The 12,552-nt window shown below is 42.8% G+C and overlaps 1 protein-coding gene and 1 long non-coding RNA gene across 3 annotated transcripts in view; one reads left to right on the forward strand and one right to left on the reverse strand.

Annotated features, from left to right (window-relative positions):
• Nucleotides 1–12,552, forward strand: part of LOC119954550 (somatotropin) — a 90,585-nt gene that overhangs the window by 24,566 nt on the left and 53,467 nt on the right. Inside the window, exon 1 of one of the 2 annotated variants that reach the window (XM_038779880.1) lies at nt 11,461–11,790. The exons of the other annotated variant lie outside the window; for it this stretch is intronic. The gene's annotated coding sequence lies outside the window, so the exon portion shown is untranslated. Of the gene's footprint in view, nt 1–11,460; nt 11,791–12,552 lie in introns of those variants that run through there. 2 annotated transcript variants of the gene reach the window in all.
• Nucleotides 4,915–7,463, reverse strand: LOC119954552. Its single transcript, XR_005458260.1, has 2 exons — nt 7,403–7,463; nt 4,915–5,055 (listed from the first exon to the last, which is right to left on the reverse strand). It is a non-coding gene; the product is annotated as an uncharacterized LOC119954552 (long non-coding RNA).

The raw sequence follows: 12,552 nt of genomic DNA on the forward strand, positions 1-12,552 counted from the left end.
TAATCAAGTAAGTCCATTACATCTGTTAACATGAGGAAAGAAATAACTTGCATTTATATAATGCCAATCACAATAATGTCTCAAAGCACCTCACAACCATATAAATACTTCTGGTAGAAAATATGTGCACAGCAAAACCATCAAACACACAGGATGCCACACAGCCCTGGTGCAGAGGCAATCCAATGAGCAGAGGCAATGCTTTGGACTGACCAATTTGTGGAACAGAGGGCATTGTGGATTTTATAGCCACTGTCATCAGGTGACCAACAGAAGTAGTATCATAGAATTTACAGTGCAGAAGGAGGCCATTCGGCCCATCGAGTCTGCACCGGCTCCTGGAAAGAGCACCCTACCCAAAGTCAACACCTACACCCTATCCCCATAACCCAGTAACCCCACCCAACACTAAGGGCAATTTTGGGCACTAAGGGCAATTTATCATGGCCAATCCATGTGGGAGGAAACCGGAGCACCCGGAGGAAACCCGTGCACACACGGGGAGGATGTAGAGACTCAGCACAGACAAGCCAGAATTGAACCTGGGACTCTGTAGCTGTGAAGCAATTGTGCTGCCCAAAGTATGGGAGTGGGGCAGGTAAGGGCACTGCAATTGAAATTGGTCGGTCATGTTATGAATATGGTCCAGAGTTAGTAACCTTGCTTGCAATTTGTTACACTGTAATCTTGTTCTCACTTGTAAAAAGCTGCTTTGATATTTTCCCCTTCAGACTCGGTCAAAAAAGAGACAAATAATATTTACACAATGAAGGACATGTTGATTTTAATTCAGGGTATCCTGCTGATCCTGTGTCTCACTTTACCAGGAATGTTGTTCTTTAACAAAGTAAGTAAGCCTCAAATTTATCCTCGCAACTGTTGAATGTTCCTCCATCTGTAAATATTGTACACTGTTTAGGGTCACTGAGACAGACTTCTGTCTTTTTTGCTTGGGTGTTAAAGATAGTACCTATATAGGAACATCCTTTATCAAGGATCGCGTGCCCTTAAAGAACCAATTTGATTTTTATAGCAATAGAAGTAAGCCATTCGGCCCCTTGAGCCCATCCTTCAGTTCAGTTCATGGCTGATCTACATCCTAATTCCATGTACCCACTCTGGTTTATAACTATTAATATCCCCTACTCACACATATTTAGCAATCTCAAGTTTGAATCCTTCAAATTACCCCAACATCAGTAACCATTTAGGGAGATAATTCCAGATTTTTGTTGCATCAAGAAGTTGCTGACATTAGCTTTGAAATGCCGACTCCAATTTTAAGGTTATGACCCTTTGTTCTAGGGTCCCTCATTGGAGGAAACAGACTCTCTATCCAGCAAGGGAAAGCATGTACTATTACCAGGCGATTCTTAACATTCAGGCATTGACGATGATAATTGACACACAGCGCTAAAGTAACAGACAATATAGTTTTGGGCTGAAGATAACTCTCTGAGGTACTATTTGTGTGGCGTATAGCACAGTGATAGCAATTCAGCAATCTAATCTACAACCCTTTTGGTGTGAAGTAACCATTGAGAAAGATGTAAAACAGGCTGCCAACTTGCTATAACTGGCTTTACACGATTGTAATATGTCACGGTCTCCCCTTAGTCTGTGAGATCAGACATTAAGCATTTTCCTGGCTGAAATTTACTCAAAAATCTAAAAAAAAATATTGATTATCACTTTTTAATTTTCTTTAGCCATCTGTTTTCCTATTTTCCCCTTTCCTCATCTCCTGAAAGTATTAGTTCCTTGCTGAGGTATGGATGTGGGCGCGATTCTCCGCAAATGCGGAGAGTCGTAAAGGCTTCCGTGAAACTGGCCGTGTTTCACGGCAGCCTCCGCGCCCCCTCCCGGGACCCGATTCTCCCCATCGCTAATCCCGCGCACCAAGCGTCACGGCGGCTGACGCGCACGATGACGTCAGCCGCGCATGCGCGGATTGGACAGCTCCAACCCGCGCATGCGCGGATGACGTCATCACGCATATGCGTCAAACCCACGCATGCGCGGGCCATCATGCCCCTCAGCCGCCCCGCGGACAGATCCTGCGGGGCGGCGGAAGAACAAATAGTGCGCGTGTATCGGACTCGCTGCCCGCAATCGGTGCCCACCGATCACGGGCCCATGCCACCCTTGGCACGGCCGTGGTGCGGCCGTGCCAATCGGTGCCATGGTTGTCCGGAACGGCACTTTGCGGCCGTTTTCACGAACGGTGAGAGCAGGTGTGTTTGCGTTCGTGAAAACGGCCGTAAAGGCCTGGGAACTCGGCCCATCGGCCAGGGGAGAATCGCTGTTCACCGTAAAAAACGGCGAGCAGCGACTCGTGTCGTGGGGTGGCTGTTGGGGGGGGGGGGGCGGAGAATAGCGGGAGGTTGGGAAAAATGTCGGGAAGGCCCTCCCGCTATTCTCCGACCCGTCGTGGGCAGCGGAGAATCGCGCCCCAGCCTCTGTTGTCCCCATGTACATTTCTTAAATAGCAATTCTTTATGGACCTATTCAGTGCATGCCAACTTCTTGTTAGACCATTGCTTTATCCAATCTGATGCATGTGAGAGCATTTCTAGCAAAACATTTCTGAAAAGAAATCAGGAATAACTGACTGGTTTTCCTCTCCCTACCTGTGAACACAAAGGGGATAAGTCGTGTCTGCACTGCGAGCCTGAATGTGATCAGCTATTTTCTTTCCTAACCTCAGCAGTCTGATTCAGAAAGGCTATATTTCCAGTCTCCAATGACCTGTATTCAGTAAATATGTAGTGCCAAACATACAGGTCAGAAAACTGTGCTACGTTGGCTAATTTAAGTAGCAGTGGTGTTGCAATTGGACTCAGTACCTTGAGATTAGTGAGGAGAAAAGATAGCAAAGACCATTTCTCATTTAGTAATTGACTAACACCATCCAAATTTAAACATGGAGTTCATGCAGCCAGCAGAAAGAGAAGACTTTCATCCCATTATTCTGGAGTGGTTAACCCCAGAGATTCTTTGAAAGCAGCACCTGTCAATCCACAATGCCCAAATGATGTGATATACCTTCTTTTAACATGTGGGTATTATAGAGATGATCTATTTTAAGTCTTTATAGGGATTGATCTCTTGAAACCTGGCGCAATTGCCCCACAGGTGCACCTATATTTTAGTTATATTGAAGGACAGTCATCTTTTGATGTTCACCAACATCATTATTAGAGTTGTAGGATAGGATTTTAAGTCACAATTTCACAGGTATCTTTGACGTACAGCAGCTTGCTTGAAGCGATACCAGCCTTGTTGTGAAATGAAGTATTCAGGTAATGAATAACTTTTAGCATTTAAATGACAATCTATTTTAAACGCTCCATGCAGTTAATACAAGTAGTGAATGCTGCTCGAAGGAGGTTTTTAGAAAATCAGCAAATGATAAAGAAAGAAGAGTTGTCAACATAATCAATTTTATTCTTCACAGAACAATCAGGCAAAGAAGACTGAAGAAACAGAAACGTACCATATGTATGAGGTATGAAATAAACAAGGGGTCCAGTTTACAAAATATAGTTTAAAAAACGACCTGCAGAAATGCATACTTAAACCAAATGATGCGAGAGGTATTTGTGCTGTAGCAGGTATTTTTTATCTCTTTTGGCACTGGTGTTCCAGCTATGGGGGTACGATGACACAGTGGTTAGCACTGCTGTCTCACAGCACACAGGCACCTGGGTTCGATTCCGGCCTTTTGTGACTGTCTGTGTGGAGCTTGCACGTTCTCCCCGTGTCTGCATGAGTTTCCTCCTAGTGCTCCAGTTTCCTCCCAAAATGCAAAGATGTGTAGATCGGCGGATTGGCCATGCTAAAATTGTCCCTTAGCATACAAAGATATGCAGGTTGGATGGGATTACGAGGAAAGGGCAGAGGCTGGGCCCACGTAGGGTGCTCTTTCAGAGAGCTGGTGCAGACCCGATGGGCCAAATGGTCTCCTTCTGCACTGTTGGGCTTCTATGGATTTTACTAAATATTCGTGATGTGGACATAGTTCAGATAGATCAGTGTCATCTAAAGAAATTACTGACTAGCCACAGAATATACCTATTGCAACACTATGGTGGCCACAAGCACGGTGGGGGCGATTCTCCGAGCCCCGCACTGGCCGGAAAATTGCCGCAACCACGCCACGATGCCCTGACACTGGCGCGCGATTCTCTGAGGTGCGGAGAATCGGTGCCATTTGCAGCGGTGTGGCTGGTGCAGTGACGGTCACGGGCCACTGGAATTGGCTGGGCCGCCGATTCTGCAGCCCGGATGGGCCAAGCAGCCGCGCGGATACGACAGAGACCCGCCAGCACCGTTCACCCCCATTCGCTGCCGGCAGGAACTCTGCACGGACGGTTGGGGGGGCCGGGGGGGGGGAGCGGCCTCTGGGGGGGGAGAGGGGCTCCGTCCCCGGGGGGGGGACACCTCCAATGGGGTCTAGCTCGCAATCAGGGCCCACCGATTGGTGGGACGGTCTCTCCCCTCTCCCCCCCCCCCCCCCTCCCGGGCCTACTTTCCTGCGTGGCTGGCTCCTGAACACTGATGCCATGTTGAGTCGGGGCCGACGTGCTAAAGAAGTCCCCCATGCATGGGCAGGTTGGCACGGCCCAACTGTGCATGCATGGGTTGGCCCGGTGCCCATTTAGTGCCGGGAAGGGAGGCTGGAGCGGCATGAACCGCTCCAGCACCGTGCTGGCCCCCTGTGGGGGCCAGAGTTGGTCGTCCCTGTGCCCATTTCGTGCCGTCGTGAAACATGCCACAAACACTTGGGCTCCATTTGGGAGGATCGCCCCCAAATCTTAACAGAAGGTGTCTCAGACATACCAGGTAAACGTAGTTCACAGGCATGTATCTACTGAATAATCATCCACAATCATTCAGTAACAAAATAAAGCATTCAGGTTCTGCTTCTCATCTTATAATTTTAGCAAATTATGCACGTCAAGGCACATAAACATAAAATCAAAATACTGCAGATGGTGGAAAACCGGCATACGCGTAGACAATTCTCCAAATATTGAATGGGGCTGGCTGCTTCTGTGGAGAAAGAAACAGAGTTAGCATTTCAGTGCCTGACCTTCCATCAGTTGAAATATACATGCATATGCCATGTGAATCTGAGTATTGAGATCAAATGCTTTTAATATTAGCATCAATGACTTCTTTAAAACACATAATGATCAGAAATAGAATTGACACAACTGGATTCCCAACGAGAGGATATGTAATGCGGTAATTTAACCATTCAAATGTATAAATCCATTACTGCAATGTTAGAGCATTGAATCTCTAATTATATTTCTATTTCTCGGGCACAAGAGAATAAATACAAATTCAGAATTATAAAAATCCACCAGCGCTACAGTAAAACTCCCAAACCGGTATTGAAAGTGAGATTGGTGTCTCACCAAATTGCTCAGTGAACAAAACAAATGCAACTTGAACCATCTACTAGCTCTATACAACACTAATCTTATAGAACTGCCACCATCTTCTAGCTTCTGTTCCAGCTCTGGGTGAGAAACCCAACAATTTGTAAAACACTGAGGGAGGGATACTACACACCTCAGGAGTGGTAAGACTGACCAATTGGTATTTTTTATGTTAAAACAAACTTTAGGTTTAAACACAGGATCAATTGCATTGGTAACAATGTAACAGTTTTACAGTTAACAGTTCAAACAGTTCTTAAATAAAAGGAACAAAAATAACTTACTCGCTACATCTGCAACTGTATATATATTTCAATTGAGCAAAACAATATAGTTCAACAATTACTTATAAATAACGTTAACAATCAGGTTTACTTGTTTTTCTCTGTGTCAAGACCTTGGAGAGAACCTTCCTGGAGCCAGCCAAATCCTTGTCTTGTTGGACTAAATTCCTATGACAAACTGCAAAACTACAGACAGACCTGGCTCCACCCCTCAATTACATCATAAGGCATTCTTCAGTCTCCACCCACTGAGATGTCTCATGACTTGTTTATCTGGGACTAGACACCATCCCTCACAAATTAACTATACCCCAGGGATCCTCCAAAATCAAAACAATGTTCCATTAGCCATCCATCTGTAAACAAGTAAATGGTTAGAACCAATGATTTCCTCACTTTTATGACCCTTAATCACACATTTAGAAGACAAAGTACTGCCTGTGTGTAACGTAAACTAGGGTTTTTAATAACATTACTGCAGCAAACATAAAATATTATATAAAACAATTTCTTACATCCATCACACTCCATACCTTAATCTTATCCTACTGCCACAATCTACTAGCTGTATAAAAACATTAATTTTTACAACATACACCATTCACTAGTTCTATACAACATTAATCTTATATAGTTTTCACTATTTACTAGCTCTATACAATACTAATCTTATGCAACTTGCACCATTCTACTAGCTCATACATACAACAGAACATTGCGTTTAACCCTAGATGCAATCATGCTGAGCCAAAGAAGCAAGGACCAAGCTAGATCTACAAAGTTAAAATACTCAGACATAAGCTTTTACCAATTCTGGAACCTAGAGCTGGAACTCCAACTGCAAGAGGCAGGGCTGCCAATATAATCCCTTCGATTGATATTTTTCATCAGGACTTTCAACCACCCTGGATTTGCTTCTTTGACCACAACAATATATATGGCCCAGAGTCATGCAGGAACAGGAGACTGCACCGCCCTTGCTTGCATTTATGGTATATGTCTGTTGATTGTGAGTGGGGATAGGTGGAGCCACAAGTAGAATGTTTCCAATACCAAATATTTGTCAAGCAAAAATCATTGCTTCCTGGCTAATCATGGCTAGCTCAGAATACCACACGCTGAGTTATTTTAGCATCTAGTCTAATCAGCAATATTAAACAGAACAATTCTGAAATTTACATTTTCCGAAAATTAAAGTACATTTATTTATTTATTTTTAAAAATCCTGAATTTAGCACATTTGTCGCATTTTGCCAAAAATATTATAAAACAATAAAAAAATACACTAGTTCAAAGAAAAAATATCAATAAAAATAGTACTTTTTTAAAAAGCATTTCTTAAAAGAGAGGGAACAAACACAGCCATTTCTAGCATGTTTCTTTTGATCTTGCTAATCTGACCCTTCCATATTGGAAGAGCTGGTATGTATGTATGAGCAAGTGCCAATCAACTGGCAGATTTTTCTGAGCAAAAACAATTAGCATCCAATTGACCTCAGGTAGAGGAATGAGATGATGCTATGAAATGAAATGAAAATTGCTTATTGTCACAAGTAGGCTTCAAATGAAGTTACTGTGAAAATAGTCACATTATATATAAGTTCATTTCTACAGCAGAATAATCCATTGGGAGTTAAGTGATATAATATACATTATCCTTCAACTTACTACGATAATCAGCGAGCATCTTGTGATAATTTGTATGGTCCTTTGAATGATCTGTATATCAACTGTTTAATTTTTTTTAAATACACTTGCAGATATGTCATAATTGTTAAACCCATACTATGAATTACATCACAAAAGATTATGGCCAGCACTGGCAGTGGCCGTGAGCTTTGTAAATATATTGATTTCCTAGTGAGGATCAGCTGTTATAGTTGCACTAACCAAAGGAAGTGGTAGGGCAGAAGTTGGTTTTCTATCCATTCAAATGAATGAATGGAAACTTTAACAGTCAAGCAATATTATTTGTTGACTCCACTCCTCCAATGACAGCCTCACCGAATAGGTGCCGGAATGTGGTGACTAGGGGCTTTTCACAGTAACTTCATTTGAAGCCTACTCGTGACAATAAGTGATTTTCATTTCATTTTTTTTCATTTCAACTGGAGAATCCCCAGTGATTCACTAAAATTATGGGTAAAAAAACATTCAAGCCTGACTATCACAACATGCGGCATCAGGGTATGATTTATGTTTGATGCAATTCTTAACTGCTTCTACCAAATTTCTTTTCTGCTATTTTCACAACTGTGCTTCTACCAAATTTCTTTGCTGCTATTTTCACACCTGCGTCAAAGTGGTAGGACAAACTCTCTCCTCTCAAAAATGGAACTGATCACAGTTTCTAATCATCCAAGCCCATCTGATATTAAAGGATTGTAAGTACTTCATAAACAGTGCTGTAAATGATTTATGAACCACTTAATTTAATTCAGCACTTTGGTGTATAATACTTCGCTCCTTCAAACAAAATTGGCAATAAAGCCTTTAGTGTTCATAGAATCATAGAATTTACAGTGCAGAAGGAGGCCAATCAGCCCACCGAGTCTGCACCAGTCCTTGGAAAGAGCACCCACGCCTCCACTCTATCCCCGTAACCCAGTAACCCCACCTAACCATTGAATTATGGGCAGTGCAGTGGTGCCTATTTAGGCTAAGCATTGAGACGTGGCAAACTTGTTATAACCTTCAGCAGAACTAAAACACTTTTGACATTATCTCTGTGAACTTTGATTGGATATAAATTAACTTTAATGTAAAAGAACAGGAATCTATCATTGGAATCTAATTAAGTTGCATGAATGAATGCAGCAGTGTTGGGATTTTAATCAAAACAAGTTATGTGAGAGTATGAGAAGTTTCTTAGCAGAATATAACTGTTTCTTAAAAATGTATTTTTGTTACATTTCAGGGTTTGGAAGTTATGCAGACAGCAATGTATGAAGACATCGGCAATGTGAAATTAACTGATGATAAATGGGAATTCGGCGAGCAGCCTCATGAGTAAATTTCACAGTCACAGTCACCTGTGTCATGAACCCATAATGATTTTCCCCTGAACAATACTATAACAGAAATGGCAACATATTGAAAATAATATTATTGGCACAGGAAACAAACAACATGTAGAAAATGATGAAGATGGATTACAGAACTGTTTGCGGTTCCCAGATGACTCTGAGTCAACTGTAAATGTACGATGGAACAACAAATTTGCTTACAAGCCCCAAAACAGGGAAAAAGATTGGGTACTTGTGTAGATCATCCCTTGCCCATTCATGAAGTATATATCAATTAATTGTTTGCCTTTATTCAGCTTTATAAGCTGCTCATATAAATGAGCCATACTTCAAGGAGAATAGAAACAAAATGACATAAATCGCTGATTTGTAGGAATATTGTGTGTGTACTAATTATGGGTGAATTGATACATTTTGTCAATACAGAGCTGTTAACTAATTGTATGTTATATACTGCATACTGGATAGGCAGGATAATTATAGGCATATGCAGAGTGTGTTTGTAATTGATGCATAGACAGCCCAAAATACTGAAGGATATAATATCAGCTGAAAATACACACTTTGGTTACTCTCAATTCTTTGGGCTAAGTGCAATCTCTTCCATTACATGAAGGTGAGTTTGTGTGCACTGTAGAGGAGGCTATTGGTAAGAAAGAGCAATGGTCATTTTATGCCAGAGATCAAAGTGCTGTCCTGATATGGTGCATACAAAATCACATATGGATCGCATGTTATCAGGATGTCAAGTGTTGAGGCAACGCCATAAACTGTAAGTGACACTTGAGCGATTTAGCAATGCCTTCTCAACCCCAAGCTTAGACGCACTCCAAACACACTGTAACCTATTATTTTCTATACTGTCGACACAGATGAAATTACTGGATGTAGAGAGCTGTTTCTTTTCTGGTAATTGGTTGGGCCTTTTATTATTTTTCTTTCATATGTCAGTTTTACCAACAAAATCAAATAATTTAACCAAAAGCGGTTGCTTGCTGATTTTAACCAGCAGTGATATTGAGACATAAGTCAAGTAGCTTTGACCAGGTATATATTGTACAAATAACTGAGTGAGAACATTGCTATTATTTACTAATAATGTGCTTATTTCCAAATATAATGTTAACAGTTGAATTAAATTCTATTTTTAGCCATCTCCTTGCTGTAGAGCTCTTGGGAAAAGTGTAAATTTAAGGGGCAGTATTCTCCGACCCTCCTCCGGGTCGGAGAATCGCTGGGCGGGGGACGTGAATCCCACCCCCGCCAGCTGCCGAATTCTCCGGCGCCGGAGATTTGGTGGGGGCGGGAATTGTGCCGCACTGATTGGCGGCTGCTGGCAGTGCCCCCCCCCCCCCCCCCCCAGTGATTCTCCGGCCTGCGATGGGCCGAGTGGCCGCCCGTTTCAGCCGGTCCCGCCGGCGTAAATTACTCCAGGTACTTACCGGTGGGAGCTGGCTCCGCAGGCGGCCTCCGGGGTCCTCAGGGGGTTTGGGGGGATCTGGCCCCAGGAGCTGCCCCCACAGTGGCCTGGCCCGCGATTGGAGCCCACCGATCCGCGGGTGGGCACTCTGTTCCTCCGCGTCAGCCACTGTAGCAGTTCGCGATGGCCGACGCGGAGATGAACTGCCCTGCGCATGCGCTGGGATGACGCCAGCACACGCTGGCGCTCCCACACATGCGCCAACTTGCGCCGGCCGGCGGAGACTCTTCGGCGCTGGTTGGTGTGGCGCCAAGCCCTTCCACACCGGCCGGCATGACGCAAACCACTCCAGCAGCAGCCTAGCCCCTGAAGCGGCGGAGGATTCTGCACCATCAGAGCGGCCCGACGCCGGAGTGGTTCACACCACTCCTTCATGCCGGAGTTGCCCGCCCTGCCGGTTTTCGCAGAATCCCGCCCAAGGAGTTTCTTGTATTGTTACATTCTTGGTATTCCTGATAAATTAACTGTTCTTGCGACATCTTCATCAAAGGCTTTATGTAGCCCAATTATAAAATGATTAAGGATTATTTCTTGTTATAGGTTTCTTTCTGACAGAATGTAAACAACTCTCACTAGCATTCAAAAAGTTCCAATGATAACATCAGACTCATTCAACCCACTTCTCCCAGTTGATGATACAACTTCGCACACCATTTTCCCATCTGCCGCAATGCTTTAGAAATGAGGCCTGAGTATTATTCTTTTAATTGGAGTTTACAAAGTAATGATAATTCTTTAGACCAGGAATAAAACGTGACCCTTTCTCAGAGGTCAATATGTCTTTTGACCAGAAATTCCCTACGTCCTTTACTCTCCAGAAATATATATAATTGCCTTCTTAAAGCTGCCTGCCGCACCATTGGCCTGAATGGTTCGTTCTGATAACTTAACACTGACCTCTGCCTTGAATTAACATAATGTTCCACCCGACTTCACTTCTTATCCTAAGTTCTTATTTTTTATATTTTGTTCTCTGAAATTTGAACCCTTTAACCACATCAGGCAACAACTTGCTTTAATTGATTCTGTCATAGATTTTCAAACTTGCTGTTTGAAGGATGTTGTCCACATCTTGTCCACACAGTACTTGATGGAAAGGACTTCCACAACCACACAAATCAACAGCTTCTATTTAACACATGAAACTCTTCTTGAATATTGATACCCAAGTCCAGGTTGATCTTTGTAATTTCACCAATCAGGAAAAGGCAAGTTAAAGCAATGTTTTTCACTTCCTATGAGGTAATTGGTGTACTTTTGTCACCATGTGATGATGTCACACTGCTGGCTGCTGCTTGCTAAAATGTGCAGGGGTGAAATAAATACCAATGCAGGACTTTTTAACTCGTAAATTTTATAAAAACAGGTTTTCACAAGCAACTAAAGAGAATCAGAGGCGGTTTCTCTGTGTTAATGGCTGTCCTCTGAACTTTTGAAAGAGAAAATAGTACAAAAATGTACCTAACGTCATTGCCTTCAATGTAATTTCAGCCAGTAGGAGGTAGTGTTGCATCATGATCTGGTAGCAAATGCTCCAATGGCTTTTCATAGTAAGTGTAAAACATGTGGCTTTCTTCATACCATGATATAACTGTGTGTAAAAATGAAGTGAGCGTAAAATGTATTAGAAATGTATTATTGGGCACATTCTGCCCATTAGCTGGAAATCTGGTAGTATCTGAGTAGTCCTTGAAAGTGAAAAGTGCCCTTATTAGGAACTTCTTTTTTGCTGGGAAACCAGAGCAGATCTAATAATTATTTACAATTTACATAGATGATTTGGAGTTGGGGACCAATTGTAACGTGTCAAAGTTCACAGATGACGCAAAGATGAGTGGTAGAGCAAAGTGTGCAGAGGACATTGAGAGTCTGCAGAGGGTTATAGATGGTTCAAGTGATTGACAAGGGCCTGACAGATGGAGTACAATGTTGGTAAATGTGAGATCATCCATTTTAGTAGGATTAACAACAAAATGGACTATTATTTAAATGGTAAAAAAATTGCAGCATGCTGCTGTGCAGAGGGACCTGGGTGTCCTTGTGCATGAATCGCAAAAAGTTGGTTTGTATGTGCAGCAGGTAATTAAGTAGGTAAATCAGTTTTGCCTTTATTGCTGGAGGGATGGAGTTTAAAAACAGGGAGGTTATGTTGCAGCTGTATAAGGTGCTCATGAGGCCATGCCTGGAGTACTGTGTACAGTTGTGGTTACCTTACTTGAGAAAGGATGCACTGGCACTGGAGGGTTTGCAGAGGAGATCACTAGGTTGATTCTGGAGTTGAGAGGATTGGCTTATGAGGAGAGACTGAGTAG

Source organism: Scyliorhinus canicula, chromosome 19, assembly GCF_902713615.1.
Source record: "Scyliorhinus canicula chromosome 19, sScyCan1.1, whole genome shotgun sequence".
Lineage (NCBI taxonomy): Eukaryota > Metazoa > Chordata > Chondrichthyes > Carcharhiniformes > Scyliorhinidae > Scyliorhinus > Scyliorhinus canicula.